A 27,308-nucleotide genomic window follows, 5' to 3' on the forward strand; every position below is an offset into this window, starting at 1 on the left:
CATCACGAAATCTCCAGGAAGGACAATAGTGTGGCATTTGGGGGTTTTGATTTTACTTCATTAATTTTACCCAGTTATTACCATATGGTAGTAAGAGGATCTTTTCAGTGCAGTAATACAAAATGTGATGCTAAGAGGTCTATAACACAAATAAAGAATATTCTATTTTCTAAGTAGTTCACTCTCAAAAATTTAAGAATTTACTGTGGAATTTCCATGATTGGATGCTGCTTTACTGCCATCTGGCTTCATATACAATTAGCAGTGGAAAATTTGAAGGAGCAACCATACCTTTTTGAGTATGCATTGGACCATTTTGAATAATGCAAGCCAAATTTCCTCTGTAAGACCCTCTAAATATTTGAAGAGGGTATCGATGTTTTTAACTTTCATGTGCCTTCACTGAGTCATTGAATATGAATATTGTTAGTCTCTCTCTAAGAAATATTTTATATTCCTTTATATTTAGTATTAATTTGTAATTTAAGCTTATCCTTTTTAAAATATGATATATAAAATTATCTACAACACTCCAGAATCAATCAGCATATGACACAATATAGCGTGTTCATTAATATTTATCTTCGGAACTCTACTGAGCAATCTAAAACTTGTTAATAATTGTATCACTTACATTTAAAAATTGGCTTATTATTAGTATGGAAAGATAAGTAAAATGATTCTTCTTTAAAATGTATTTAAATATTAATGTTTTTACATAATCAATACGTATAATCATTTTAAAAATTTGTTTATCAAAGCTCACTCTCTCTTCTCTTTGTTTCTCTCTCTTTCTGTGTGTGTCACTCTCCCTCTCTGTCCCTGTACACACACTCAAATACATGAATTTTTAATTACCAAAAGGATTGTCTTACAGTAGTATAACCAAATTATCAAGAACTGAGTCTTGACAACACATTATCAGTCAATAAACCTAACTTTTCTTGATAATGAATTGGAATTCTTTTATTTTAAAAAAATGGTTTAAATTATATTTTTATTTGGCACTATTTAAATGATGCAAATATAAGCTTGTTCAGAATTAAATTTCCCCTTGGTAAATATAAACATGGGGATTTAAGTGAGTAGAACTGTAAGGAATATGAAAATTAATTAATCCTGGAAAAAGGAACAAAACTTTGCTATTCTGTATGTTCATGAGCAGAATAGGTGTAATTCTTACTTTATATTATCAACTAAATTTTTACCTTAAAAATAAGTTGAAGTACCACAACCTTATATAATGTGCATTTTTCCCCCAAGACAATATGATTAATATGACAAATATTGTATATGACTTGTCTTATTTTTCATTCTTCTTCTTTCTTTGGTTAGCTCTACTATAGCTGTCTTTCTCAACATGCCAGTGAAAGAGTTCTTACTAAGGGCACCAGCACTGAAATCTTACACAATATTAATCCCATGTTTTCATCCTAATTTGCTGCTTAGCAGGATTTGACTGCATTCCATCCTCAATTTCTTGAAAAACTTCCAATCCCAGGCATCAATGACAATAGAATATCTTGATTATTTGCTTTATTCCCCAACTACAACTGAGGCTTTCCTTCTAGGCCTCAAAATACTAGACTGCTTTAGGGCGTCAGCTGGGCTTTTTTTTTTTTTTTTTTTTTTTTCTATAATGCCATCCATCCTTAAGGCTTTGAAATATCCTATATTCTGGTGATTTGCAGATTGAGAGAAACAATCTTGATATCTCCTAGGAGTTACATACTTATATGTCCATATTTCCAGGTTACTTAGAATCTTCTTTTGGAAATGTAATAGTTACCCGTATTTTACATGCATGAAGTAGGATACTTGAACTTCTCTCTTCCGCTTCCTTTCTGATGAAATGGATCTGTTGATCCATTTTCGTGTTATAAAATCAGCATTCTGTTACAGCATAAAATTACCCTGGATGTATCTGTTCATGTACTGCCTTCAGAAAATTCAGTTTCTTGGTTCTATCTCCAAAATATTTCCCAAATGAGCTTAGTCCCCTCTGTCTCCACTAATTCTATTTATTATACATCCATTTTCTCCTACTTAGATTAGTACAAGAGCCTAACAATTAGTTGGATTTGGATTGCTGTTTTAAATAGATTCAATCATGTCAACCACCTGATTAAAATTACCCAAAGGCTTGCTACTGGAATTTGAACAAATCCAACCTTCCTGTCATGGTTTAAAAATCTGATACCTGCCTCCTCCTGCAGTAACATCTCTGTAACCTTCCTTACCGTGTTGTAGCTACATTAGCATTCTTCTTCCTTCTGGTTATGTCTGCTTTCTTCCCATCTCTCAGTCTTTGTTTCTGCTGTTTCCTCTGAATGGGCATGTATTTCCCTAGGATGTGTATGTGACTGGTTCTTTCTCATCATTAAGCCCTAAGTTCAGATGTTACCTCATTACCCTGATCATTCTATTTAAGGTAACTTCCCAGTCACCAGTTTTCTCATGCTAATTTATCACCATATTGATCATTCTCTGAAGTATCACATTTATTTTGTGTGTAATTCATTTTCTATATCCCTGACTTTCAGACTCATACTGGAAAAAGAAGCTCCATGGTAGGCAAAGCCTTCTTTGTCTTGCTCAGTTATATATCTCCAGTGCTTACTACGTTGACTGACACAGTTGAAAATTATGGGTAAATATTTTCCTCAGTAAATATTGGTGAAATGTCAGCCAGTTAGGCCGAATGACAGATGAACAACTTAATTTCTCAGAAATAAGAATAAATTGCAACTTTATAAAATGGTATTATATTACTTAAACTTTTTAAAAATTATGTACTTATTGGGGCACCTGGGTGGCTCAGTTGGTTAGGCGTCCAGCTTTGGCTCAGGTCATGATCTCAGGGCTTGTGAGTTCAAGCCTGGTGATGGGCTCTGTGCTGACAGCTCAGAGCCTGGAGCCTGCTACAGATTCTGTGTCTCCCTCTCTCTGCCCCTTCCTTACTCATGCTCTGTCTCTCTCTCTCTCTCTCTCAAAAATAAACATTATTTTTTTTTTTAAAAATATGTGCTTATTAACTTAATGACTTTCTTGTGCCAGACATTAGTGATAAGGTTTACCTCAGTTGACCCCATGATATTGACTTTGTGAGGAAGATGATACTGTCTTTATTTAATGTCTCAGGGAGTAGTTACAGAGAATTTAACTCATTTGTGGATATACTCCTATTAAGTTATGCATCAGTTATGGACTGAACTTTGTCCTTTGATATAGAATGTTCACTAATAGAAAAACTCACAAGGCTTTCAAAATGCTATTTTGTGTCAATGTCATCATTAACTATAGTCACTGTTTAATTTTTGGGGAAGTCTTATGTGGTGGCAGGCTTATGGCTTTTCCACATTGTAAAAATATGACACATTATAAGGAAAACAAAATACATTTTTAAAATAATGAAATGTGAAATAGCCTTCATCTGTGTCTTTATTTTTATAAGAGTCACTATTCAAGAAGCTATTATAGATGCTATCAAGCTCATACTTCATTTTGACATGTTAACATTATAAGTATTGATATAGAAATAAATATGTCATGAAAACAATAAGCCACATTCTAAAGAACTATACATTGAACCTATTTTCCTAAAAACAGAAGAAACTTATCATAAAATAGCCAGTTACTATTCAGGTTGAGAAGGGATCATATCCCTTACAAAATCGTTACCATTAAAACTTAAAAAAATACATTTTGAGCATTGATATTAACATTATTAACAGCAAAAATATCTAATTCTGTTAATTATTCAATTTTAAGTTAATTACTTAACAAATCTAAGTTAAACAATTTAAGAATTTTAAAATATAAATATAACTTTGTTTTGAGTCTAAAATTTTTATGATACCCATCATATTCTAGAAAAAATACTCTGCTCACCATTACGCTTTGCATTATGCAGCGTTTCAAGTTCTTACTCTTCAAAACCTCCTTCCTGCGTGGGGCCATGGCAGCTGCGATGCTGACCTGGACCCAAGGTTCCTTCAGTGGCTGCTGTCCCCTGTATGGCACCGTCACCCTGAATGGCTCCTCCCTGGCCTTATTGTAATCCTCGGCCCCATCCCTCTGCTACTTTGCGGCTGGGGTCTCTGGCCTCCTGCCCCCACCCCCCCTACTGTCTCCTGCTTCTGCTCTTCTGGGTCTACAGCAACTGCATCAAAGACTCCCTCAGAGGCCCCTTAGGACTCCGCATTGCACTGGCCATCCTAGCTATAGCCATCTTCCTGGCCTTAGTGCCTGTATCCTTCCATCTGGCACTCATTCTCTGCAAATCTGTCATATCCCTGAACATTACGATTAGCTACTCTGAAGCCCAGAACTTTCCACGGACGTCCCCTGCCCACATGGCCCTGTTTATTCTAGGCACCATTTTCCCCTCCATGAGGGAAACATGATGATAGGCCCCTTCCACCTCTTCCTGTAGCTGTTTTTGTAAAAAATACTACATTACTTTCTTCAACAAACAAACAAAACATCCCCCAAAACATATTTGAGATTAAAATTACAAATAAATAATTACAAGAGAAATAAATGCAAAACATAAGCAGGCATGATGTTCTAAGGAAATAAATTTGCATGCAAGCTTGTGCCCGTGAACATGACGATAGAAATGTACATTTAAAATATTTATTTAAGGAATTTAAATATCGTTATAACACTGTGGTTCCCAAATGCATTAAAGTTACTTTTTACCAGCCCCCCCCCCCAAGCCTCAGTGAACTTAAAAGGTGCCCAGGGTATTCTAAATTTTCAAAGGAAATAGAGACATATGTCAAACATCTAAGCTAATATATTAAGTCATTCAGGTTTAACTGCTTATTAAATTAAATAAACCATGTCCTTAATACAAAACAGAGCCTGTTAAGTTTTGTGTTTCTTTTAATACTAAAGATGGTCTGAAAATCTTACCCACTAAAAGGCATGAACTTAAAATATTTAAGAAACTCTAACTTGCTTGTCATTAGAGATAGTTTTCCAAATCTGTTAATATAGCATAAAATTATATAAGTAATAATATAGTCTCATTTTCAGGAATTCAAATAATATCAAAACATAAAAGAAGTAAAGCATGCCACCATGCTTTCCTTCACATTTCCCAATACATTCCTTTACAGAAAGTTAAGTACTGTGTATATATTAGCCCATGACTCATTAACCAGCAACAAGCATTTATCTAAGGCTTAACAAGGCACTGTTGCTAGAAAAGAAAGCATATAAAATAGATACAGCAGCAGCTATTACGAAGCCTATATTTTGGTTCATCAGGTGGAATTTTGATGTTTATCTTCCCATTCTTTTTCTTTAAATTTTTAAAAATGTTTATTTATTTTGAGAGAGAGCGAACGAGAGAGAGCAGGGAAGGAGCAGAGAGAGAGGGAGACACAGAATCTGAAACAGGCTCCAGGCTCCGAGCTGTCAGGACAGAGTCCGATGTGGGGCACGAACTCACAAACCGTGAGATCATGACCTGGACCAAAGTTGGACGACCAACCAACTGAGTCACCCAGGCATCCCTCTTTTTCTTTTTAAAACATTTGTGCAAGTGTATAGCTACAGGCATTTTTTTTCCCATATAAATAGGATTTTTTTTCTCTTTAAGTGTCTCCTCTTTTCTTTTCTTTTTCTTTTCTTTTCTTTTCTTTTCTTTTCTTTTCTTTTCTTTTCTTTTCTTTTCTTTTCTTTTCTTTTCTTTCTTCCTTCCTTCCTTCCTTCCTTCCTTTCTTCCCCCCCCCCCCCCCCCCCCCCCCCGCCCCGGAGATAATCTCTTAATGTGAATAACACAGGCTGGGAGCGGGCTGCCTTGATTGGTTTTCAGGTTAACCGTTCACTAGTTCTGCAACCTTAAGCAAGACCCAGAAAGATGTCTCAGTGACTTAGTTTTCTCATCTGTAAAAGAAGGGTTATAATTTTATCTACACTGCATAGTCATTGTGATGATGTAAGTGTAATATACTTGGGGTGGATATAATAATACTCCATATGGAGAAAGAACCCAATAAAATTAGCTGTGATAGTATTGTTACCAAGTACTTAACCCTATGCCTTTGTGAGTCTTCCTTGCCAGGGATATTTCCACATAAAGTTACTTATATGCAACTTTCTTTAACAACTTGGTAGTATTTCATAAAATAATGCCTCATTATTTTATTCTTTTTTAAAGTTGTTTGTGACTGCTGGGGAGGAATAATCTTATCCCCTCAAAGGTCTTTATGGCTGGACTAAGAATCAAATTGACATGAGGCAGTTCAACAGCAGAGAATCACATCCCATAGCATATTCACTGGGGAATCCACACAGACTTAGAAATTCCAAAGACAGGCAAAATGAGATATATATGTCTTCCTCAACTAAGGAGAAGGGGATAGGAGTCTGGGACTGCAGGGAAAGGAATGCAACTTCACAGGGAGATGAGAAGAGCAGGTGTTTGGCAGTTAGATGTTTGTCCTGCCATTACAGATGGGTCATTCAGAAAATATCTATCTCTGTTAATAACTCTTATTCTGGGACGCCCCCCCTTCCCAAATTCTGTACTTCTGTGTGGTTATGGGAGGGACAAAAATTTGTCTTGAGCACCCAGAATCCTTAAGCGTCTTCAGATCAAAATAACTCACATGTCACAGTGGCATATTCTGGGGAGAGGGAGTGCTGTCCTGAACCCCTTCATGACATTTGATAGAAAATCAATGATGGGGCGCCTGGGTGGCTCACTTGGTTAAGCATCCGACTTCACTCAGGTCATGATCTCACAGTCCATGAGTTCAAGCCCCGCGTCGGGCTCTGTGCGACAGCTCAGAGCCTGGAGCCTGCTTCAGATTCTGTGTCTCCCTCTCTCTCTGCCCCTCCCCTGCTCATGCTCTGTCTCTCTCTGTCTCAAAAATAAATAAAGACATTAAAAAAAATCAATGCAATGTTGAACATCTTCACAATTTTTTCTACAAATGTGCATGCGTTATTAGGACTAGTGCAATATGCCATGTAGGAATTTTGATAACCATGATGTAATTAATTCCAAATGAACATTTTAACAATTTCTATTCCTAGTGGCAAAATGTGAATGTTTGCTTGCTTTTCCTGCATCATTTTATTATTAAAGTTCCAGAGTTGTAGTATTTTTGTAGCCTTGTAGTTTTTTTTCCTTAAGGAATGGTTACAAATTTTAATTTGTAAAAGCTGTTTTAGAGACTTTCTATATCAACATATTCTTCCACCCTTTTTCATCTCCATTTCTGCAGCTTACCTCGCCTACTGCCCATCCATAAGGGTTTAGCTGATTTATTTAACACAAACATGTATTTCACAATTTCAAGAGCTCATATTGGCTTCGTTTCTTATCTTTACTGGAGGCAGTTGTAATTTATTATTGGATAAAATTTGTACATTTATTTGTAAATTTGTAAAATTCCAATTTTATTCATGGTAAATTGAGTGGAAGATGATTTATAATCCTATTTTTCATTACAGAAAGTTGAGTGTTGTGGGGGTTAAGGAGAATTTTTGGGAAAATTGCTTTTAGTTCTCTTTCAGGAGAACCTTCTCAATCACAGAACAGATAATTTCTTAAATTTCTGCCACAGGGATCTTGAGAAAATCATCTGGAATATTATGTGAAAGGGTTAATATCTATTATGAAATCAGTTTAGTTAAGCACTTACTATTAGTCAAATCAGGATACAGACATGTAAATACAAAGTATAATTATGCATATTTGAAGCCCTTTATTATATTTCAAATCATTTTACCTTTTAGCGTAGGAACATCTGTATTATAAATTGTGACTTCTTTTTTATTTCCCCCTTTTCTTTTTGGGCTGTACAAATTATTGCAGTGAGAGTACTCACCAAATATTCTTTTTTTTTCACTACATTTTTTTGTCTTCCTTGTACTTTGGCAAAGTCATATTTCTTATATTGGCCAGTGAGCTCTGAATGATAATGATGTAGCTCACTTGAAGAGGACATAGGGAAAAGGAAACATTTGGTTCTCCCTTTGTCTTTCCCTGTTGCAGCAAGTGAGGCATCCCACGTGGTCCAGATGTTGTTATGACAAGGTGGTAGAATCCTTGTCAGCCTGGATCCCAGGGTGCTTTGAGAACAGAGCTCCTGCTATAGACATCTTTACATTGCCTGTCACTATAGCATATCATTTTCTACCCTAATACATAGTCCACACTTTTAAAACATGAAACCTTAACTTTTTAGAGACAGGTTAAATTGTAAAGGTGGTTCTTCCTCGGAAAAGGTCAATTCCATTGTTAAATTATTCAGCATCCACATAGAATATTGGCTGTAGTGAGTGCTACCCGAGGAATTATGAATAACTTAATACAATACACATGTTTTGTTGGAGTTTCTTTTTAAGATAATAACACATTATATTTATGTAATTATATGATGAAACTCAAAAGTACCAAGTTTGGTTATCATCAAAAAATTTGTGGCTTTAAATTCTAAGTACTAATGTCTGCTGATGAGTGCATGCAGAATTTTATACTTGCCAAATCTGTAAATTGTAGCTTTATGTAAATAAGGGCTTGGACAATCTGCAGAATAAAAGAAATTTCCTTAAAAGCTGACTCTCGTCATTTTAAAGTGTAATAAAATCTTAATCAGAATCTCTGGATATAGTGTTCTAGTTGAATTAAATGCTTTCTTTCCTCAGAAAGCATAGTGTAGACAATGACATTTGATGTCTCTTTGTGGTTTTTTAACCATGGGAAAAGGAAGATTAGTTTAAGTCTATTTTGTTTATTCAGATCAACCACAATTATTCAGTTATAGGTACAAGGATAGGGTCAAGGAAAGGATTGGTAAAACAATCACAATAAAATTGAGGTTGCGATCTTTGTGACCCTAGGTTGATGGAATTTAGCTGCATACTGTACATGTTTAAGCACAATTATAATCTATGCTACTATAAGAAATTAAGGAATACTAAAGTGTGTTAGGCCTCTACAGAGAGACGATTCTATGATATATCATAGAGTCAAAGCTAAGTTGTGAGCCTAAAAGACAGAATTTGTAGGAATATATTGAAAACTTGTCATAGAATGTGAGTTTATTATGAAATTATTTTAATTTTTTTTTGTTTTTACTATTTTGTTTTTAAATAAAGCCTAAGGACAGGCCTTGTGGTAATGCTCCTTTGCACTACTGGTCTTAGAATATGCATAGGAAATGCTCCTGGAATGGCAATTAATGTATTTTTATATCTGTATTTTATTATGTATTTATCAGGTATTTATCATGTATTTTAATTATAGTATTATATAAACTCATATCCAAAGACATACCGTCTATTAGAACAACTGCATACCTGTTATATTTGCTTACATTATTTTATTGGCAACGTAGGTGATTTATACTTTCATATAAATGTTATTATTGGTAATAGATTATTAATCTAGTTCATTGAAAAGTTTGAACTGAGTAAATGTTTACAAAGGTTTATAAAATAAAAATAAATAAATAGCCTGTTAAGTTGACTCTTGTTGTTACAATGCCAGAATTAGATTCAATTATTGTAACCCTGTACAAGAGCACATAATCAAGCTGAGGAAAAGACACATTTTCTTTTTTTGTATTTATAAAGCTAGAAAACTTTAGGGTTTTTTTGGTTAACTTTTAATTTTTTTAAATTTGCATGCAAATTAGTTAGCATATACTGCAACAATGATTTTGGGAGTAGATTCCTGAACGCCCCTTATCCATTCAGCCCATCCCCCCTCCCACAACCCCTCCAGTAACCCTCAGTTTGTTCTCCATATTTATGAGTTTCTTATATTTTGTCCCCCTCCCTGTTTTTATATTATTTTTGTTTCCCTTCCCTTATGTTCATCTGTTTTGTCTCTGGAAGTCCTCATATGAGTGAAGTCATATGATTTTTGTCTTTCAATGACTGCCTAATTTCACTTAGCATAATACCCTCTAGTTCCATTCACGTGGTTGCAAATGGCAAGATTTCATTCTTTTTGAGTGCTGAGTAATCCTCCATTGTGTGTGCCGAGAAATCGTCCATTGTGTGTGTGTGTTCATCGATGGACATTTGGGCTCTTTCCATACTTTGGCTATTGTTGATAGTGCTGCTATAAACATGGGAGTGCATGTGTCCCTTCAAAACAGCATACTTGTATCCCTTGTATAAATACTTAGTAGTACAATTGCTGAGTTGTAGGGTAGTTCTATTTTTAGTTTTTTGAGGAAACTCCATTCTGGAAAACTTTAGGTTTTTTAGTATATCATTTGGGATTTCTAGAAATTTAAAAATACCTATACATTGCATTTTATTGATAAAAATAACAAACTCTTTTATTAGTTGTTTGGAACACTGAATTTTCCTTTTCTTATATGCTAACTTACTCATCAATTTATATATATATATATATATATATATATATATATATATGGAATATTTATCAGTCCTTTGGCAAAATATAGAACAGAAGTAACAGAAAATAATCTGTGTTTTTATTTTATTTCTTTTCTATGGAATATATTTTAAGAATATTATGGTTGATAAACTTTATATGGATTATGTTAATCATAATTCCAGATCATAAAATATACATCAAAGTCACCTTCAAGGTGGGTCTGTTATAGTATTGATGGAAAAATGGCATCCAATATAATTAAAATATAAGTAGGCATCCATTATGAAAGAGGATATGGAAGCATATTTGTATGTATTGAGCTACATGTAGCAGAAGATAGAATAAAATGCTCCCAGATGGAGATAGAACTTTCTTAGTCCCCCACATTCCCAATGAATGACAATCACCATCAATACTATAGGTGTGCAGTGGGGAAAAATTTATATCTTCCCTTTATCAGGTATCTCTGTAGCCTCCTGGCTGTCGGGGATATTCTGGCTTTGGGTCCACTTGTTCCCCAGGTAAAAGTAACTTGAACAAGACAATCCAGCACTCTTCTCATAAGATTGAATGACTCACAGGTCAATTTCCTTTTGTTTAATTCTCTCAGAGCTAAAACTTTAGTCCTATTCTAAACAACTTACTAGTGTAAAATAAAATAAAATACCAAATATATAATTTATATCAGTAATATGGTTATAATGTAATTTGATTAGAAGGCATTATTTGTGAGATTTGGCATATTGCTACCTTTCTTATCTGTGTGTGTGTTTGTACACACACAAGCATGAATTCTGTCAGAGGTTTCTGAACATCCATGCATGTTAATTGCACATATATACTTGTGTTTCATTTAAATAGGATACTGTCCATATATAGAATAATTCACTTTTTCACTAATATCAAAACATGAAATCACTTTCACAAGTTTCAGATTACTAAATTTTGATTTAAAATAATTGTAGAATATCATATTCATAGTATAAATACTATACATAATATAATATTTTACAGTTATAATGTTGAGAAGTGAAAACAATTGTGTCCTATTTGAAATTGAAGTAAAATCATCATTCACCCTCTTTTTTATAGTTACTTTAACAGTACCAAATCCAAAATGATAAGATATCTTGCAAATCAATCAGAAAATGACATAGAATTTGACCTTATAGAAAATGATGTAGAATTCAACAGGAGTAAGATCATGAAAATCTAGAATATTTTTCCTATTATTATTATAGAAATTGCCCATTTTCTTCCATCACATCATATATTTTGACTGGATTTGTATTGGAAAACCCTTATATTTTGACATTAAAAATTTAACCACAAGTATAATTTTTGTTAGATATTAAAATAACATAGAGCACCTGTCCAGTTATTTTTTTCATACGGTGGTGTAATATACTTACCAGTAGATAGCATAAAGAAAATTATTCTGTAGAAACTAAACCAAAATTAGGTTATTAAAGTTTTGTTTTCTGAAGAACAACTCCACCAGATAAACATTATAGAGAATACAAAGGCTTTATTTTCTTTCCTTATTTTAAGGTAGGTGTTACTTTATAGTTTTTCACTGATAATAGAATATGATAGGTTTTGGATATAGTGCTTGAAATACCAATACATGTCTAAAGAAATAAGGATAAAAGCATTATTATCATAGTCTTTCAAAAATAACAAAATTCACTGAACATTTTAAGGCTTCCTTAAACAAACATATGACATAACTGTACCTACCTGTCCATCAGCGGGGACCATGACCTGCTGCAATTTATCCAATTAGATACATTCCAGAGGTAATGGTGTTCTTGAATCATTTCATTAGCTTTCAAGCAGTACTCATGAGAAGAATAATATGGAATCAAGAAGAGCTGAAAAATGTCTCTTTTCTTCTTTCACCATTCATCTCTGTGGGCAGGCATCAATATCTATTACATTATCAGTGTGAATGCTTGCTACAGATACAGTAGGATGCCTGATTTCCATTTTTCCTCAACTTACCTCAGTTCCAAAGTTCATCATCTCCAGGGAAGTACGGTTACTTCCCACTGAGTACTCTTTCAGGCCCTCATCTGACTTGAATTTCTGCCATAAAAGCATAGTCATTATTCAGTGAATTAAGGCATGCCTGTGAGCAACCCATTCTCATTCTGGCCAGTAGATTTTCATTTTAAGGGGAAGACAAGCAATGCCTTTTGATTCTCACTCCATGAAATTTCTTCTCACCATGGGTGACTATGATTGAGTGGCCATTATACATCTCTGATCACATTTGTATTCATCTTAGGTTATTTTGTCTTCTATAAAAAATAATCCAAATATAAGAGTATCTTTGAAATTCATACTTAAAATCAATTCAAATTATGTTCATTAAAGAGCCGTAACATCATTGAAGCAAACCATATATTGTGGATATAGTAGTTGGCTATACTTCCTTCAATATGGTGAAAACCTCTGAACAAAATAATTGTGGAGGTAAAAGTTACTTTCCTTGATATTGAATTGTCAGAATAGTATATCACAGGTTTTAATGAAAATAGCAACAATTGCACAATTTTCTCATATTTGGTAATTTGCTTTCCAAATTATTTGTGATAATAAAATATTGTCAAATAATACAGTCATAATTGGCTCTTGCCAAATTACAAAAATTAAGGACAAGACTAATGGCCTGGATTATTTTATTTTCTCTTTTTCTTGCACTGGTTACAATAAAACGAGATTGTTTTCAAAGAATTCTAATCCATCTTCTATTGTTCAACTGAAAATTTAAGATCACTCTAAAACTACTAGAAAATATATGTTTCATGATTCTCCAAGTATTTAAAAAGCAACATATGTTAGATTCATTATTTTTTTAAATTTATAGTCATCCTATAAATGTTTTACTTATCTTTTAGGTAAACAAAAGAACAAGCTAAATATGCATAAGCATACTAATTAGGTCAAATAACCGGCACCTGATAAGTGAAGGTCTGCCTATATTGAAAGCAAGTAAGTGGTCCAGGCACATAATGGGTGATTACTACATAATTAGTACATTTGAATTATTCGTATTGTACTTATTTCACACAAAGGACAACCATTAGATATATAACAATACTGTAAAGCCATGGCTGATTTTTTTTACGCACGAACAGACTTTTGCATCCATATTTCTACTGGGAATTTATAAATTCCCAACTTGAATCCTTTTTTTTTTTTTTTTTTTTTTTTTTAGTTAGTATCCCTAATGAAAGGCTGATTATTTTTTATCTTTCTCTAAAGCAACATTGGCATTCTATCAGAGAATAAGATCAGAGAGCTTGTTGAAGAGTGAATACTGGGTTCAGTGATAAAGGTGAGAGACCCCCCCTCCCAATCTTGCTATTTATAAGCATGGACAAGCGCATACTGCCATCTCTTAGAAACTACAGACAACACTACAAACGTAACACATTTTGGAGGTATGCAAACATATGTGAAGATATTGCAGAGTTTGAGTGATTGTATTTCATGCTGTATACATTGGAGGGCCCTTCTTCTAGGTCTTTTCTCCCAGTGGTTTGGACTCTTACTGGCTGTATTCAATTCTGTTTTTCATTTTCCAGTCATAGCTTATTTGAATCTTCTCTCTCCAGATAAATCTTGATTGGATTCTAACTCTATCATGGGACTTAATCCACAGACCATTCAGTGCCCTTTACCATTCTACCTCTGAAATCTGACTACGTATACTATTTGTAGATCTGGGAGTGTTGCCTGGAAGACTCAAGTTGAGTCTCACCAGGAAGCTGAAGTAACGTCTATATTCTGAATCTAGAATACTTTCGAGAGTGTAATCTCTAATGACTGAACATGTATTTCTTTATACTCTCAGTAAACCTTCCAGTTCTTTTAGCTTTCTTATGCCTTTCATTAATTTAACTTTTATTTATTCATCAAAAAAAAATAGTTGCTAAACCCTCCATTGTGTCATGAAAATGTCTATAACACTATGAATACATTAATACAGTTATGGTGTCAATCTCCATGTTTTTTATAATTTGGAGTGGCACACAGATAACAGACACTAAGCATGAGTATCATGGATTTTAGAAAATACATGCTCTCAGGGTGCCTTGGTGGCTCAGTCAGTTAAGCATCTGATTCTTGATTTTGGATCAGGTCATGATCTCATGGTTCCTGAGATCAAGCCTTGTTTTGGACTTTGCACTGATAGTGAGGACTTTGCATTGCTTGGGATTCTCTCTCCCTCTCTCTCTGCCCCTCCCTCTCCTTCTCTCTCTCTCTCTCTCAAAATAAATAAACAAAGACAAACAAGAAGATGTATGTTCTAATTTTCAAGTTTCCTTTACTATTTGGGTCAAAAAGAAAATGATTTAACATTTGCAGAGGAAGTAAACCTAAGCTCACAGTTTGGATTTCTCACCACTGGAATTCCCTAGCTAGTGTAATGAGATACTCCTTCTCTTACTTTGGATCGCTGAATAATCTAAAATACTAGTGTGTACTCCTTATCCATTAACACATTTCTGTATTAATACTTAAGTCAACAAACATCACATTTCTACTTCAGGCAAGGCACTATTTTAAGTCCTGGTGATAAAATGTGAATATAAAAGATCCCATAACCCTTGTCTTCATGGAGTTTAAAGCTCTTAAAAAGCCAAGTGAAACTTATTTTAAACCATATTTTTATTAAATAGACTGCATTAATTAGGTAAATTTCTCTGCAAACCTAATGAAAGAATTAGTGTTAGGGTTTCTGAGACTCTTGGAGGTCAGACTGAAACTGAACATTTGTCATCCCAATGAAATATTTTTTTCTAGATACAGAGTCTTTTTGTATGTAAAATGGTAATTTTCTCAGTAAACATATTTCTGAACAGACTTGCTGAATGTTAGATACCTGAGTTGATGGTTTCAAAATATTTATTCATGTGAATCTTTCTGCAAAATCACAACACAAAGGAGACCAGCATTTCTGCCTATTTAAGGAGCTGAAACAGTTCTTTAGAGTCATATAACAAGAATGAATCTTTACTGGAGAGGAAGTCTTGCATTCAAGCAGACTTTTGGGATAATGAGTTGGATGCCAGAATACACTGAGTAGCTTTAAAAGTCACCTGCAGCCATTTCACAGACTTTTATGCCTTTTAGATTTGCCTCAAATTTATTGTACTTTTATATTTTTGGCTTCTTTCTTCAACTAAAATAACAAAAGTGCAGTTAACTGGTTATAAAGAAGTCTTTGAAATACTTTTAATTGACATTTTTGTAATGTCTAAAACATTCCTGTATGGTAAATTCGATACTTAAGAAAAAAGATGAAGTCCGTTTTTTTCTTTCTTCCCTAATATTCATTGTCCCATTATTTCCATTTAAAGCACCCTGTTAAAATTTACTAGGCATATGACCACCCAAAGTAAAGTACATTTCTCATCCTTCTTTGCCACTAGGTTTGTCCTTATGATAATCTCAGTCCCAAGGTGGTCTTCTAAACTATTGAAAAGTGCCTTTAAACTGAAAGGAATTCTTTCTCCATTCTAATGTACCTTCTGGAAGTTTGTAAAACACAATCAACACATTTAACTGAAATGTCTAAGTCTTTCAAACAAGATAGAAAATAGAGGGAGAATTGGTCCCTGGCGTTCAAGAAAAATTCATGCTGACCCCAAGCTGCCCATACATATGTGAGAGAGAAACTTTGATCTTTTTTAATTCACTGTTATTTTATGTTTGCTGTCACCCTCAGCCTGACCTAATAACACTAATGTAGTCTCCATACTAGAAGTTATAGTGCATATTTATCACTCAATCCATATTAATGTGCTTGACCTTTGGAAGAAATAAAGTAAAAACTTATTATTATTGTTGTAAGTTGGGTTCCCCAGAAAAAACTTAGATGATGATTCTTGTGCAACGGGTTTGTAAAGAATTTGCTTCCAAAAAGAAAAAGAAAAAGAAAAAGAACAACATATAGGATAGTGGGAGAAACAGGTCAAGAGAGAAAGATACGAATGACACATGTGACTTTAGGCAAGGTCCCAGTTTCAGTGTGGTCATGCAGCAGCAGAACACTGTGGTGTAATTTATCCTCAGAATTTGGCCCAACTCCAGACAAGAGAGCTGGGCTTTTCTGCTCCAGCAGTAGTCAGTCGTTGGAGACTGAGAATGTGGACTAGACTCTCAGGTACTTCGGAACCTCTGTTCTTGTGAACAAATGATTCCCGGAGTTCAAGGGCGGTTGTAGGAAAGTCTAGGTGCCAGACTTCAGAAGTGAGTACATCAAAGCTTTAAAGATGGTTGTCCAGAAGTACTGAGAGACCTAGAGAAATATAGTGCTACAATTAACACTGAGGAACAGAGTCCAGAAATCGTTTCACTAAACATAGTTGCCATATTTTTTGGCTTTACTATAATCTAATTAAAAATCCAAATCCGCTCACAGAGAACAATACAAGTGAAAAGCAAAACCTCAAGAAAATTTTTAATTACAGAAGTGGGTCTCAACCCTTCATATTTTGAAAGGCTGAATTTGGCATTGTACTTAGATCAAAGAGGCAAGTACTCTAATTGAATGGTTGTAATAACAGCAAGATAAGTCAAGCATCTAAGCTATAATCCATCATTCTGCATTTTGACTTAATTTTTCCATTTGCCATTCTAACATTGCCCATTTCTTTCAGAAAAGTCAAAGGCAGCTATACAAATATAATTTTTTTAGTGTAAGGTATTTAATTAACAGAATTCTTTGACTTAGCAAAACTAAATGCATCCCTTTAGGTAACGAATTGCCCAAAATTTACCAAACAAATAGCAAACACATAAAGAGTTGTGAATAATCATACAATTTTAGAATGCAGGTAGTGACTACTAAATTCTGTAATAGAGTCTTAATGCATCTAGGACTATATCACCATGGGAAGTTACAAATGAAAAAAATCAGTCTAAAATGGTAGCATGGAGATAATATACATGTATACAAATACAAAATGTTTTTATTAAGTCTGAATCCTATACAAATCAATGTATAAAATTTTTGTTCGGAAGAAATAAGACACTTTTACTCCCATTCTACATTTTTTTTTTATTTCAAGAGGAAAAATTCTAAAATAAGGACTCTTAAGAACCTAGAATAAGTTGTTGTCTTATTGGTAAAAGATATTTTTTTGTTTATTTATTTTTGAGAGAGAGAGGAGGTGGAGGAACAAAGAGAGAGGGAGACAGATGATCACAAGCAGGCTCCTCGCTGTCAACGCAGAGCCCGATGTGAGGCTTGAACTCATGAATCATGAGATCATGACCTGAGCAGAAGTCAGACACTTAACTGACTTAGCCACCCAGGTGCCCCTAGCAACACAGATTTAGTATCTATTTCATCTAATATTTTATGAATCAATATTAAAATTAGCTATAATTGCATGATTTTATTTGTATTTATTGACATTAAAGTTCTAGCAAATATTAAAATATCAGGGGATATAACAAAACCCACAATTAAAAATTATTTTCTACTTTATCTAAAACTAGTACTGAAAGAGCAAATATAATATTAGTATATTTTTCTTCTGAGTTTTGTTTCCAAACACATTTGAACTCAGCTGCTCAAAAAAGTTAACAAATAACAGATCTCCTGGAATGATTCATGTATTTGTCTACATTTTAAATGATAGATCTTCCTTAAATCAGATGGATGATTTTGATAGATCGTCCTTAAATCAGATGGATGATTATCGATTGAAGTCCAATTTCTCCATGAAAAGCATAAATCTGAAATAATGATGTTCATTGTACTTTAGAAGAGAAGTTGCAAAACAGAAGAAATCCACTTAATGTTTTAAAGATCTATAAAGAAAATTGAGATCATTTTAATCTTTATTAACTTTTTAATATTCCAAGTTATCTTTCATTTTGAAGTGTCAAGTGAATTCAATATAAGAGTCAAATACAGTGCTATCCACCTGGGTAAGGCTTTACTCCTCTGAGTATTGGTTACCTTGTTTGTAAAAATAAAAAAAAAAAATAGGTAACTACTATATCAAGTGTTTTTGAAGGTTATATGAGATAATGAATATAATGACCTGTGAAAGAATGTAGAGTAAGTGGTAGAAGCCTTTAAAAAGTGCATAACAAATTCTAATATTTGGACATTTGCCTATTTTTGCTATTTATGGTTGGCTTAGGATTTAAATGTTTTATTCAAACAAGGCAAAAGCCAACAGTTCTCAAATGGCTTCTTTGTCTTATATTTGGAATTTTGCCAAATACACTTCAAAACCTTCTCTTCTTGATAATTGATATTTAAAATTTTACAACAAGGAATGAATTAATTAGTTGAAGGCAAATTAGGTCACCAAGGTCACAGAATTATTTCCCATCACTTTTTTAAAACTTCATATCTGGATGAGATTTTGATTCAACTCATAATTATAATGCAAAATATCAAGATTTAAAATAAACATATCTTTAATTCATTTCAAATTCTGTTGATCTCTGTTCTTTTATCAACAAAGTGTGTTGAATTATCCAGTGAAAGGTAAAATGATAAAAATTGGAAAGTAAATAGTCTTGGGATAATAGCTCCAAGTTTTTGTTGAGCCTATTTTTCCTTTCAATTCAACTATATTCTAAGAGAGAAAAAAAATTGAGAGGAAGAATAGGAAAATATTCGTAAGAAGTTCAAAGGGTCTATAGTGTCTTTGAGGTCTTTTTGTTGGAAAATCCCATTTTAAGCACCCATATTACAGACGACCTATCTTTATAAAAATTGTTTATAATATGCATTTTGATTTAAGAATATATTTTTCTGTGTGGCACAAATTCAATTTTTATTTGTAAATTCTTTCTTTTTTTTTCTTTAGTGATATTCCATTTGTTCTAATATTACAAGACCTATGCTGTTTTTTTTTTAAGTTGATAAAGTCTTTGGTGTTATATTTTCTTGAATAAAACTTCTCAGTATTTTTTATATGATACATTCGAAGACAGTTTATTGTGTCCAGATTAGGTGTTTCTTACCTGTGAAAAACAGAATAAATCTATATGCATTATCCAAATATGTTTGCATGTTTTATCTATTCACCATAGGATTTTTTGTTATTTTAAATATTTCCAACCTTGCACTTCATATGAAGTTTTATATCATGTAATACATGTAATACCATGAGACAAACAATATAAAATCACTTTTTATTTTTTTTTAGCTTTTTAATGTTTATTAGAGAGAGAGAGAGAGAGAGAAGGAATGAGCAGGTGAGGGGCAGAGAGAGATGGGGACAGAGGATCCAAAGCAGGCTCTGTGCTGACATCAATGAGCCCGATGTGGGGCTCAAACTCACGAACCATGAAATCATGATGTGAGCCAAAGTCAGACGCTCAACCAAATGAGCCACCCAGGTGACCGTGTAATCAGTTTGTTAGTTTTTATTTATTTTTATTTTTTACAGTCAATATTTTAAATCAACATGATTTGTTCTTTTTTTCAAAGCACATTTTAATTCATCTTGTATTTACATACGTCAAAGCTGAATTCATCAGACTTCATGCATATATTTTTAAATCACCCCTATTTAAAATGGTATTTAATAATTTAAATATCTAGCTGCTGTTTCAGATTATGCTTTTCTAATTCATAATATTTTTTTTGGTCATTTATTTCTTACAAATGAGCCTAAGTTTTCCTGCTCAAAGCTCATTATTCCTGTAGTTCACCTGCCATGTTACCTCAGGGAATTTTCTCTATTTCAAATATATTCTCTACCCAATGTTACTTTTCACCGGAATGAGGATTTTCTGTGTTAACAGAAGCAGTGGCTTCCTGATTCTAACTGTTCTATAAAGCTAAGCAAATCCCTGATTTTGTTGTAACTGGACGTATAGCTTCTGTTGTCTGAGGACTTGATCATTACACCTCTGTGAACATACAGATGATTCTGAATGGGATGTTACAGAAAATTTGGTTTATCACCATGAAAATGTGACTTTAAGGACTAATGTCTGGTTTAAGGATATCGTAGTCCAAACAAACCCGTTCATGACTGTTGTGTACATGCTGATACAGTAGCATTAGTTCAGGGACATTTACTTCCAGCTGACTTTGCAATTTTGACAAGTTCTAAATTTTCAAATAAAACAAAGAAGGTGGTAGGAATGGGCCTGTTTCCAGACTCAAACTGTGAATGATTTTTAAACACTCTAGACTACTTAAACTCGTAATGAATACTGGGTTTACGTGAGCAGGGAAAATGTAGAGAGAGAGATCTTAAAGCGACCCCTCTCCATCCATAGTACTAACTAACACGTGCACTGCAAATCATGTGCCTGGTGTCATGGCAGACAGGGTAAAAAGTCAGCTTTCCTTCGCAGAGTTTATAGAGAAATAGGCAAGCAATTACAAGATAGTGAAAATAAATGGCTTAGATTGGAGAAGGATAGTGTCCTAACTCCAGTAGAAGTTATGGTTCTGAATTCAGAATTAGCAGAGTGGGTTATTAAAAAATCAACTTGTTACCTATATACATAGGTAGCACACACCTATTTTCATTGCATTGTGTGGGGCTGTTCTGGCCATCACCATGTACTGGGCCACGGGAAAAGGTGAGCTCTATCACTTGAATTTTTCTCTAATGGAGGAGCCAACTACTATTTAGATGAAAAAAAAAAAAAAAAGCTGGCTTGGGTGTGTTTGGTGGTTTCCCCAAAGTAGCTGGCTCATTATCTAGCCATAGCATTTAAACATTATTTTTCACATGTTTCATGGCTCAAATAACTCCTGCCTCAAACTGAAAGGGTTGTTGGCTAAGGTGTACAGTTGAAAAAGACACCTAGGAAATGCCTGTTAGATTCACACATTAATTGAAAGAAGGGCTGACCAGCTATCCAATAACCGTTAATATGTGACCATGAATTAGTTTCCACCTTAACATAATGAATAACACGCCTTGGAAAGGAAAGTGTATGCACACTGTCGGCTAAAGCAGTATTTTGTGAGGAAATAATGGGGGAAGGGAAATGGAAAAAAAGGTTGAGAGGGTAGGGAAGTGGTAAGGGGACACCGGGACCCTAAAATGAGAGTGTCAAAGAGGGGGAAATAAAGAATCAACATTTGGGGAGTAACTGCTGTAAACAAACTTCATCTGGTCCTTTTTGAAACTAGTACATGATTTACTGTAAATGTAGGTGAGGTGAAAAGAAATGAATAGATCAGAAATTACAGTTTTATATTTATCTAAAATAACATTGATTATTTGTGGAAATGACAAAAATGGCTTTAATATATTATTTGCAGTAAATGAAAAAGAATGTCTTCTGCTAGGAATCTTGAGGTGTATTGTGTCATTCCAGAGTAATGCAGTTGATAAGATTGCTTATGGTCTCTCCTGAAGTACATCTGCATCATGAATGGTGAAAGCTGTCACCTTACTTTAAAATAAAAAAGCTACAAGGGTGCCTAGGTGTCTGAGTCAGTTAAGCATCCGACTTCAGCTCGGGTCTTGATCTCGTGGCTTTTGAGTTTGAGCCCTGCATCAGGCTCTGTGCTAACAGCTCAGAGCCAGGAGCCTGCTTCATATTCTGTGTGTCTTCCTCTCTCTGCCCCTCCCATGCTCATGTTCTGTCTCTCTCTGTCTGTCAATAATAAATGTTTAAAAAATTAGAAATAAAAATAAAATAGAAAAGCTACAAAAGAAAAAAATGAATACATTTATTTAAAATCCAGATTCTTCTTTGCCACTGGAATATGTATACTGATATTTACAGCCTGAATCATTCTGCATGTATTTCTTGAAATGTTAAATTAATAAACACTATATCTCTGTGTGTATGTATATGTATGTATGTATGTATGTATGTGTATGTATATATCACAGAATCATCTTCCAGAGCTCATGAATTTTCTCTAAAGAGTTGGTCTGAAAGGACGTTTTTCCCCACAGTGAGAGCCAATCCCAATTTATGTCAGACACTCAGCTGAAACATGGATGTGCAGGAAGGGTAAGGGACATGGTGACTGTTCTCTACAGTCCTCCAGCATCAAGACAGATCACTTGAATTTTACCAAGTTGGCTTACTACAAAAGCAGCTTCACAGAATACGGCGTTTTTTGCTCTTAATTCTTGTAGATGATTGATGTAAAATGAATTTTAAAAATTTTGCATTTAAATATGTTCTCAAACACTCCCAGTTATATTTGCCATATATAATTTTTGATTCCATTTCATCATTTGTAAATATGTGACTAGTAACAATGGCTTTGTACCAATTAAATGAAAGATAGCATATAAAGGCCTTAGAAAAAGAGGAATGTGTTAAGCATTCAGTATACTTTAACCATTATTAGTATCATTGTGATATATATTATCTTGATTATTTTAAACATGTGGCTTTTATTAATAATACCTTATTTGTGTTCGGTGGGTAATATGAAGGATATTATTCTTTTAAATATTAAATATATTTAAATTGAGTTATTTTAAGACTGCCCTTTAATCTTTCATACAGTAGGTATGAATTCTTACATTCTTGGGAGTGACTGCTTTTTATGTTTTTTTCAACTTTCTCCCTGTGCGTGTGTGTGTCCGTGTTTTTGGCTAAGTTTATCTTTCCTGGATATTACCTTTCCTGGGAGGTGACTGGCACATCCCTTGGAGCAGTGGCTTATATTTAGCCTCTGTGTGTGTGTGTGTGTGTGTGTGTGTGTGTGTGTGTGTGTATGTGCTAATTTGTCCTGATCTTAAAATATTCTCCTGCCTTGAATCAATTATTACATTAGATCAGCATGGTGAGGAATAGATGACATTTTCCCCCCTGCAAACATGGCTAAGGTTGAAAGAGTTAGTTTGGTTCCTATTGTGCATAATCCTTCCTTGATTTGCAACAGGGAGCCCAGAGTGGGCTCTCAATAGAACTCTGAGGCATTGGCCCTAGCTCCTATCTAACAGTGGCTTTCAAACCACAGCTTCTAATGTCTGCTTTGAGGTCTGCACAAGCATCCATTTTGTAATTTTATTTCTCCTACATTCAGTGTTACAGATTTTGTCTTCATTTTGTTCTGGAGATTTCTCTCTGTTACTTTTGTATTTGGGAATGTATTTTGAAGTATTTTTTCAATATACACCAACCATGTTAAAGTACTTTGAGCAGTAAGTAGGTATATATTCAAATGTGCTCAGTCTTCTACTTTGACCTTGAAGTTGATAGCTACGATGCCTTTTGTTTTTTAAACCAAGTGTATGGAGGATTGGAATAGCTTATGACTGGCAAATTAGAAGGGCAATTAGGATGGTTATTTGAGGAATTGTAGAATTTAAAATTTATTGACTGCTTTGAAGTGTTAGTTTAATGTCAAGAAATGGACAAAACTGAACTTAAAAGAACCAAGCAACGTTATTGTTTTCTAGTGCTCTGTGGCTAATCAATTTATTATGTACTACATCCGATAAGAGGATAATAGTAACACTAATTCTGGTAATAAAAACACCTGACACTTAAGAGCACTGATTAGGTGATAAATCTGAAGCAATCAGAAGCGTATTTATATCCTTGAATTCTCACATCCATTGTTGTGGAGAGTTAACTACTATTATCCCCATTCCACAGACAGAGGAACTGAGTGAAGAAAGTGAAGTAAATTTGCCTGGGGTCACACAGTCATATGTTGAGTATTCAGGATTCAAACCCAGGCAGCTTGGATTCAAAATTGATGATTTTATCCTCTATGCTGTAACTTATTTTAATATTGAATCACATTGATAATAATGTTGATTTATTACATACATTGACAAAAGTTACCAAGAGTCCTGCTTCCGGGATTCAGAAGACATGGCTGCATTCTTCACAGTTTCAAGTGTCATTGTCATATGCTCTGTCCAAAGCTCTAAGAATGAAACTGCCACTACTTTTAAATTAAGATGACTGATAGGCTACATGGATTATTTCTGCATAATCACTACATGAATTATATTTTAATTTTTGTAGAACTTTCTAAATACAAAAAAAATACAAATAGTATTGATCTCTTGGAAAAATATTTTCGTCGAACAATAGACCAGATAATGGAAATATTAGCAGGAAGAGGTACTGTTTATCAGAGGCTGCTTGGGGCAATTTTTAGCCTTTTCTATAGATAAATGGCATGAAACACACCCAGTTGTCAGATTGCCATTCTGTGGTGAATATTCTGACTGTGAGAGTTTTCAAAGTGTAAGACCAACCATGGTAACATTTAGATGGGGGCGTTACTGTCCACCAGAGGAGGTTAGCATCCTTTTTGTTTGCTTGACATAAATCTTTGTACAACAACAAATGAGCCTCTCTTCCTGCTGTTTTTCAAATTCAAGCTTTGTTCCTTTTTGCTATTTCTGAGGCAGATGTGTCACAAGAGGGGGTGGGAAGAGAGAGGGTGAGAACTTAGAAAACATTCTTAGAGTGACGATTGCTCACCCAGAGACAGACACCACAACCAAATTGCATCAGTAACTCAAGTAATCTTGACTTTTTAATTAGATTCATAAGTCAAGAAAATGGGGCATAGTGCTAAAACACGGCTTAAAACACCACTCTAATTAAATATCATTTTAATGGAATTCTTTTTGAATATTAATAGTGAAATGGAACTTTTCTTGTATTACATATTTTACCTGACATGTATGTACACATATATATGCTAACGTATATACATATGATTATAAATAAGTAGAATCTTTTATCTGACACACACAGAAAATGGGAGCAGTGTTCCATAAATTCATTTTATACTTGACTACTTGCTTATATTCTCTTATTTATAGTAATTTCACTTGATTCTGAAAATCATTCCATTATACAATTGTATCAGTGGTGATTAGCCACAGTTTCCCTGTTCTTCCCAATTGTTACATTTCTAATTTCTAAACTGATATTTCTAATTGCTGATAAATAACCAGCACAGTAGTTAGTTCCTACTATTGTTTTGGTTTTGGCTTTAGAGGATGTGTCTCAGGTGTTTTATTGTTTCTCTGTTGTGTGTGATGTTGACTTTCGGGCTGAGATGTGTATCATCTCATTAAGATGGTTCCTGTTGATTTGCGAATCTTTATCTGGCACACGTGTTGAATTTTGTCAAATGCTTTTTCATCATTTGTGAAGAAAATATGGTTTTCATTAGGTTTATTAATATGATGAGTGATTATTATTTATTTTCCATCATGGAACTTTTTTTACATTTCTGGTACAAACTAGTTTGGTCATGTTTGACCAGTCTGCTAAATTCTGTTTGCTAATAGATTAAGAATTTTGCATTTGTATCAATAGTTGAGGTCGGTATGCAGTATTTCAGTGGGGTAATCTTTGTTAGGGTTTAATAAAAATGTTATGTAATTCAAACTAGTTTTAAAGTTTTCCTTCTTTGGGGTGCCTGGGTGGCTTGGTCGGTTAGGCATCCGACTTCGGCTCAGGTCATGATCTCGCAGTCTGTGAGTTCGAGCCCCGCGTCGGGGTCTGTGCTGACAGCTCAGAGCCTGGAGCCTGTTTCAGATTCTGTGTCTCCCTCTCTCTGTGACCCTCCCCCGTTCATGCTCTGTCTCTCTCTGTCTCAAAAATAAATAAACGTTTAAAAAAAAATAAAAAAAATTAAAAAAAAAAGTTTTCCTTCTTTTTCTGTTTTGGAACAACTAATACAGTATAAGAATTGTCATATTTTTATTTTTATTTTTTTAATATGAAATTTATTGTCAAATTGGATTCCATACAACACCCAGTGCTCATCCCAAAAGGTGCCCTCCTCAATACCCATCACCCACCCTACCCTTCCTCCCAACCCCCATCAACCCTCATTTTGTTTTCAGTTTTTAAGAGTCTCTTATGCTTTGGCTCCCTCCCTCTCTAACTTCTTTTCTTTTTCTTCCCCTCCCCCATGGACTTCTGTTGTTTCTCAGGATCCACATAAGAGTGAAAATATATGGTATCTGTCTTTCTCTGTATGACTTATTTCACTTAGCATAACACTCTCCAGTTCCATCCATGTTGCTACAAAAGGCCATATTTCGTTCTTTCTCATTGCCATGTAGTATTCCATTGTGTATATAAACCACAATTTCTTTATCCATTCATCAGTTGATGGATGTTTAGGCTCTTTTCCATAATTTGGCTATTGTTGAAAGTGGAATTGTCATATCTTTAAAGGTTTCTTTGAATTTACCAGGGAGAAAGCATCTAAACTTGGGCCCATCTGAGGGTTAGTTAGTTCTACGAAAAATTCTCCGTCATTGTAAATGAGCTTGTTTTGAGATTTTTTTTTGACTATACAGACATATTTTTCTAGAAATTTAACCATTTTTTACAATTTAAAAATATATATAGAGAAGTAAATTTTCATTATTTTGTTTTTTTTGGTAGTTGTTTGGTGATTATTCTTATCTTTAAAAAGATAAGGGTTAGGGGTTAGGGTTAGGTTATCAGATTATCCTTTTTTTATCTGCATATTTTAAAAATACATAACTTTTAAATTTTTATTAGTGCTAATTGTCTTTTTTTAAATTTTGGAATAATTTTAGATTTAACAGGAAAGTTACAAAAAAATTACTTGGGGCGCCTGAGTGGCTAAATCGGTTGAGTGTCCGACTTTGGCTCAGGTCATGATCTCACAGTTCGTGGATTGGAGCCCCACATCGGGCTCTGTGCTGACCGCGTGCTCAGAGCCTGGAGCCTGCTTCAGTTCTGTGTCTCCTTCTCTCTCTGCGCCTCCCCCGCTCATGCTTTGTCTCACTGTTTCTCAAAAATAAATGTAAAAAAAAATTAAAAAAAAGAAATTACAGAAAATTCCCTCATAGTCTTCATCAAGTTTCCATCGTTACTGTCTCACATTATCATAGTCCATTTGTCAAAACAACATTGTTACATTACTAATAACTGAATTGTGGGTTTTATTTGGATTTCATCAGGTTTTCTATTAGTGTTCTCTTTCAGT

The 27,308-nt window shown here is 34.1% G+C and overlaps 1 long non-coding RNA gene across 1 annotated transcript in view; it reads left to right on the forward strand.

Annotated features, from left to right (window-relative positions):
• LOC131504269 (uncharacterized) overlaps window positions 1–27,308 on the forward strand; it is a 114,260-nt gene that overhangs the window by 50,913 nt on the left and 36,039 nt on the right. Inside the window, exon 2 of the long non-coding RNA XR_009257894.1 lies at window positions 13,649–13,721. This is a non-coding gene — a long non-coding RNA (uncharacterized LOC131504269). The remainder of the gene's footprint in view (window positions 1–13,648; window positions 13,722–27,308) is intronic.

Source organism: Neofelis nebulosa, chromosome 1 (genome assembly GCF_028018385.1).
Source record: "Neofelis nebulosa isolate mNeoNeb1 chromosome 1, mNeoNeb1.pri, whole genome shotgun sequence".
NCBI lineage: Eukaryota > Metazoa > Chordata > Mammalia > Carnivora > Felidae > Neofelis > Neofelis nebulosa.